This window comes from Spermophilus citellus, assembly GCF_964194105.1.
Source record: "Spermophilus citellus genome assembly, chromosome: 5".
Classification (NCBI taxonomy): Eukaryota; Metazoa; Chordata; class Mammalia; order Rodentia; family Sciuridae; genus Spermophilus; species Spermophilus citellus.
The window spans coordinates 50,777,717-50,783,716 of record NC_138186.1 but is presented as its reverse complement, the minus strand read 5'-3'; the positions used below and the strand labels follow the sequence as shown (position 1 = coordinate 50,783,716).

Genomic DNA, 6,000 nt, shown 5'->3' with positions numbered 1-6,000 from the left:
GGGCGCGGCGAGCGTCCCAGCCTTCTGGAGGTGGAGGTGCGGGTAGGGGGTGGGGTCCCAGGTGCTCTCTCTTTAAAAGGCCGGCGGAAGCGCCGCGCGCTCGACCCGCACTTGCAGCGCAAACTTGCCGGGCTGGGCTCGCGCCTCCCGGGTGCGGCAGCGGCCGTGGGCGCCGGGGCGAGCGGCTGCGGCCCCCTCGCCGGTTCGCGCTCCCGCCCCGCCCGCAGCCTCCCCTCCGCGTCTTCCTCGCTCTTCCCGTCTCTCGCTCCCTCGCTCGCTCGCTCGCTCGCTCGCTCTCCAGCGCGCTCTCTGGCTTGCTCTCATTTTTTCCCTGCTGCTGTTGCTGCTGCCGCCGCCGCCGCGGCGCCGCTCGGCGCCCGCACCTCGGCCGGCTGCGCTGGCTGTTCTGCTCCCGCTCCGCTCGCTTCCTAGCCCGGAGCCCTTGGCAGGATCCAGCTCCCTGGACCGTCTCGCCCGCGCTCTCGGGCTCGGACGCTGGGCTCCGCGGCCGCGGGAGTCGGGCTCGCCGCCGCTCCCAGCTCGCTCTCTCTCGCCGGAGCAGCCGCCGAACGCTGCGCGCTTGGCGGCGGCTCCGGCCGAGCGGCTGCAGGCTCATCCCCGCTGCGTCCGGGACTCCGGGCGGCACCGTGCCGGGCTCGGTCCACAGCGTCAGCGCCGCCCGCCGCGGCCGGGCTCCGGGCACCGCAAGAACCGAACGTCCGGCCGCCGCCTCCCTGCGCCCCCAGGGCGGGCGGGCGCTACCGGACCCCTCGCCACGGCTTAAACCTCGCCGGCTCGGGGTGAGTTGTGGCCCGAGGGGAACGAGCAGAGGGGACTGTGCCCTCCGGCCTCCTGGGGCGCGGGCTGCGGTGGATACACCGAGGCTTGGGGAGGTGGCCTCCCGTGAGGTCCCGCGCTCGGGGTACCCCGAGGAGAGCCGGCGAACCAAAGCCCTCGAGGCCGGAGGGTGCGGGACCCGGGCTAGAGGGTCTCCCCTCGGGGCTGAGACCCCCCTCTCCGGATGCCTCCGAGGGAAGGAGTGGGGCAGCGGCTGTTTTGAGGGTCTGGGGGAAAGTAGTGTCGCTGTGGTCAGCGGCTATGTCAGGTTCCATCGGATGGAGGGTCGTGCCAGCTCCCAGGTGGGGGCGGCGGCATTAGCGCGCGGCTCTGCGGAGAGCAGGGCAGGCGGGGGCGCGGGGCATTATTTGCACCTCTCCTCCGCGGTCTCCTGGAGGGAGGGCAGCACCAGCCTTGCGCGCCTTGGCTCCCATGCCGGGCACCGCGTCCGGCTCTGGTGCCCGCCCCAGCGCCGCCTTCGCCACCGGCCAGAGCCGGATAATCGCTGACCCGCAGCGGCTTAGGGCATCCCCGTAGGTCTGGGGTCTCCCCGAGGTCCCGGGATTTCAGGGTCAGGCTCTCTCCGGACACTCAGGACCATCCTTCCCTAAAGAACCTGAGTCTCTGCAACCGGAGAGGGGAGCGCCCGTGTGGATCTGTGTGTGCATGTGTGTGCGCGCGTGTGCTGGGGGGAGGCCCCTGCTCAGGGGTCGGTCTTCCCCGGCGCCCGCAGGCTGGAGGCGTCCCCTTCCCGTGCGGGGGCGGGGCCGGGAGGTGGAGGACCTAACTGCGAGGGGCGCCCCCGCACCTCGGAGGTCTGAATCTGTTTGTGCTGAGATGGGGCAGCGGTGGCGGTGTCCTGAGCCCGAACGTACGAGCGCCCCCTGCCCCTAGGCTCTGATTGACACCCTCACCCCCTCCCCGCGACTGTCAGTCCTTTTTGGAGGGGCGCCTCGGTTCTTTACCTTCTCTCCTCACCATGCCTGCTCCTGGCAAAGGGAGAAAACTGGCATTTCGGAACACAGACTGAGCTGGGTTTACCGAACTGGAAGACACATGATTGTCAGAGTGGTGGCTGCTCCTCTGTCAGTCTGGAAGGAAGCTGGAGGTGATGGGGGAGGGCATGTTGTGTGTGTGTGTGTGTCCCTATACTAGATTCACCCCGTCTATTCTGGGGTGAGAGTGGAGGTTTAGGGCAGGCCCGGAGGCCAGCGCTGGAAGGGCGTGGGTACCAAGCGCTCTGGTCCCATAGAGCACTATCTGCAGAGCTCCACCTCACATCCCCAGGCCAGCCCATGGTGGAGGCAAGGAACCTTTGCATGCCATCTCTCCACTGCTCAGGAGGTGGCCCAGGCCTGCCCACTTTCTCCCTGGGCTCAGGTTCTGCATGTGCCTGGAGGAAGAGCTTCCACCAAGAGCAGAGAACTCTAGGGCCTTCCTGAGGTTCAGGAAGTGCCGCTCTGGAGGAGCCTAGAGACTCCTGGGTGGGGCACCTGGGGCAGAGGCACCTGTCTGTCCTGGGCAGGCCACAGGGTCTGCAAAGAGGGTCTGGCTGCAGTGGGGAGAGGGTTGGAGCCTTTGTCCCCTCTCCCTGTCCTCCTCCCCTCACTTAGCCCTGGGGTAGACGCGCCTGCTCACTTGTGAATGAGGGGACCACTGTCTTCACCTCCTCTGGCTTTCATCCTTTTAGACATACGCCAACACCTTCGCATCTTTTAGGAACAAAACACCCCCAAAAGTTATCCCCTCCCCGGAAGGAAGCCAGCAATGTTTAACTTAAAGGATGTCCTATGAATGGTGCGTTTCAGGAGACATATGAGCGGGGAGATGCAGCTTGTTACAGAGCTGGTCCTGAGCAGGCAGGGGGAGGCGGGGGCCTGTCAGGAGTTGAGCTGCTTCTTGGCCTTAGTGGTCTGGTTGGGGCCGCCCCTCCATCCCCCTCCCTCCTCATCCCAGAGACCTGTGTCTGGTGGTTTAGCTCTACTCTGTTGGAGGTGGGACATCTCGGGGAGGGGAGGTGGTGAGCCAGCCTGTGAGTATGCTATCTAGAAGGGTCAGGGGGCCAGGCCCACCCCTTCCTGAGCAGTCCACGACCCAGCCCCCAGGCTGTTTGACCACATGGTGCTAGCCCTGCTGCAGGGGACAGCTGGTAGGAAGAGATGGGAGCAGGACCCATGGGCTCCTGAGCTTTTAATTATAGCTAGTAGACACGTCCTCTCCCTAGACAAGCGTGGAGCAGGCAGCCCCTAATTACCACCCACCCCAAGACATCTACCCACCCTGCTGTCCTCCTCTGCTCAGCCTAGAACCCAACTTTCCAGTGGGCAGGCCCCGCTGGCAGCCTGGGCAGCTGGGCCTGCGGGCTGCCGGCTGGAAGGTTATCTCACTTCTGCAGAGTGGCCGCCCGTGGCCGCTTGGAGAAGGCTGTGGGGGAGCTGGCATCTGGGCTGGGGCCCTGCTCACTGGGGCTGGTGGAAGAGATGCTGGCTGGGTGGGCCCACCTGAGGCAGGAGGCTGAGAGGCAGTGGGGGCTTGTCTGCTGGCAGCGGGCCTGGGGCAGGGGCACCCCAGCTTCCTGTCACTCCCACCCAACCCTAGGAGAGTAGGGAGGGCTTATTTCCATGAGGGCCAACTCTGCCCTTGTTGCCTGGGACCCTCCAAAGTCCCGGGGTTTCACTCCTTTGGCGTTGGAGAGAGAGCTTGGTGGCGCTCTGTGGGGCTCCTCTGTCTCCCTTGGCCTCCATCTTGGCTCCTCTCCCTCCCTGGGCTGGTGGCTCCTCATTCCCAACCAGCTTCCTTTGTCCCCGCCAGTGCAGGAGTCACAGGCTCTGGTGACGTCTGTCCCCTACTTCCCTGCCTCTCTCTCCTGGCCTGGGCCTGCAGGGAGTGGAACTTGCTTAGAGAAGTGGCCAGCTCAGCCCACCGGCCGCCTCCTGGCCTTGCCTCCTAGCCTGTGGGCCAAGAGATGTTGTTCCAGCCTGTTCCTGTGTCTTTTGGCCCCTTGGAAAAATGAATACCACCCCTTAAATTAGAGCTGATGCCTCCTGTCGAAATGTTTTATTATTAACCTCCCCATTGAGCAATCTCAAGGCTGCAGTGAGGCATAAATATATGTGTACACATGTACGTTAAATAAATTGGGGAACGCAGTGCATAATGACATTATGGGGACCCTATTCAATGAAGGTAGATATTATCAGTAGTAATTGGGAAATGACAGCCCCTAATGACAACCTATGCCACTTGGGGCCAAGCAACATGGGTCAGGTTAAGCCACTCAGCTCCCTTGGAGAAGGCCCTGGCCACCCTGGTTGTGAGGGGGCCCTTTGATGGCAGAGCCCAGGAGCTCTCCTGGTTTGGGTCACCTGCATTGAGACCAGGGGCTCTGGGTTCCACCTGGTCCCCCATACCTGGCCTCCCATAGCACCCCTCCACTCCCTGGGCTGGACCTGCTTTCTGTTTGGGGCAGGACTTCTAGTAAAAACACTGTTCTCGCTACAGGGTTATTTGAGGTTTATATATAGAAATGGAGATTGGGGACTTGACCTGGATTCTGAAGCTCTGGTGGGTGATTGATCCTCAGATGTCACTCACTGCCCCGTCTTGGTGCCTGGCTGTGGTGTGGCCCCTGGGCACTGTGTTATAGCCATGGCTGTGCAGGACAGTAGAGTCTAGTTGTGGGCAGGGCCAAGGCAGCGGCGCCAGGTATCCAGGGCAGTGCTGGGCTTGGGGAGCTCCAGTTTAAGGAGGGGGACAGGAAGGGGAGGAGAGGAGGAGGCCATGGGGTGGGAAGCTCACAATAGCACCAGCTGCAAACAAAGACACTTGCCCACTTGGGCTCTGTGTTGGAAAGCGAGGGACACTGGTGTCACTGAGGGCTGGGGGAGTTGGGGTGGGAAGGAAGGCTGGGGGTCGACGTGGACAAGGAGGTCTGCTAGTTGGTGGAGACCTGGGCAGTATGAACGTGGGGGCCGGCCCCTGGCTCTGGGAGCAGAGGAAGGTCAGTGCTGGTGTATTCTGTGCTGTAATGGGGACAAGGGCCTGTGACCTGTGCTAACCTTGTGGTGCTCCAGTGCTGGAGCAGTGGGTAAACCTCGTTCCAACTGTCCTGAGCGGCCATGCCCACACAGGTGGCTACCCTTATGGGCCTCAGGTTTCAAGAGAAGCGCTGTCTGTCACCATGCTTAAAGCCCTCAAGGAACCCCTTATTTCTTCATCCACTTGATGGCCCATAAGGGCCTGCTTAGTCTTGGCTAGGTGGCTTTTCTTGCCTTACCCCGTCTCTAGTCCTTCCCACTGCCCTCCAGGTAGCCAGACTCCTTGTGTTTCCTAGCACTGAAGCTAAGCCCATGCCCACCTCAGGGCCTTTGGACTTGCTGTTGTACCTGGAATGCACTTCTTCCAGATTTCTATCTATGGGGCCCATGCCTCGTAATTTCTGGTCAATGTCACCTCCTTAGAGAAGCCTTCCCTGATTCTTCCCTTGTGAAGCAGCCCCTCTAGGTCGTTCCTTCTTCCACTTTATCTTCCACAGCCTGGATCCCCTGAAGAGTCCCATGCAGTGCTCCCCTGGGCCCACGGGTGTGAGTGGGCTGTGTCACCCCCAGAGCAATGGGGTCACACGGCAAGTGCTCAGCCCACATTTGAATGAAAGACCGAATGGTGGTGGCAGAAGGGGTCACATTCTACATGGGACCACACCACAGCTTTGGGAACTTGCTGTGAGGCCCGAGCTCCCCTTGGTGGAGTGGAAGCACTGTGGCAGGTCCCCTGCCATGGCCTCCATCATGGTGCGGCTGCAGTGCTGGCGCTGGGCAGGGACTTGACTGTCATGCATTTTGTGTTTTCTGAGTTTTGGGCCTTGAACTGGGCACAGGGAGTGCAGAGATGAGGAGGGTGCTTGTCACAAGATCCTTAGTGTGTTTCCAGGTCATCAGGGTCAAAAAACAACATGGCAGGCTCTGCAGGGGCCCGAGGTGATGGGAACTGGGGAAATCAGAGCAGGCTTCCTGGAGGAGGAGGGAGCTCAGCTGCCTTTTGAAAGGAGGGAATCACAGTTTGGGGCACGGCAGGGACACTCGATTTCAAGTTGCTCTCTCCTTAGTTTCCACTGGCATGAAGCTAGGGAATTAAGCCCTCCTCCCGATCCTCCTCCCTTCCTTT

The 6,000-nt window shown here is 62.0% G+C and overlaps 1 protein-coding gene across 1 annotated transcript in view; it reads left to right on the top strand.

Annotated features, from left to right (window-relative positions):
• Positions 1–662: 662 nt before the first annotated feature.
• GRM4 (glutamate metabotropic receptor 4) overlaps positions 663–6,000 on the top strand; it is a 102,474-nt gene continuing 97,136 nt past the window's right edge. The window contains exon 1 of the mRNA XM_081296518.1: positions 663–800. The gene's annotated coding sequence lies outside the window, so the exon portion shown is untranslated. The remainder of the gene's footprint in view (positions 801–6,000) is intronic.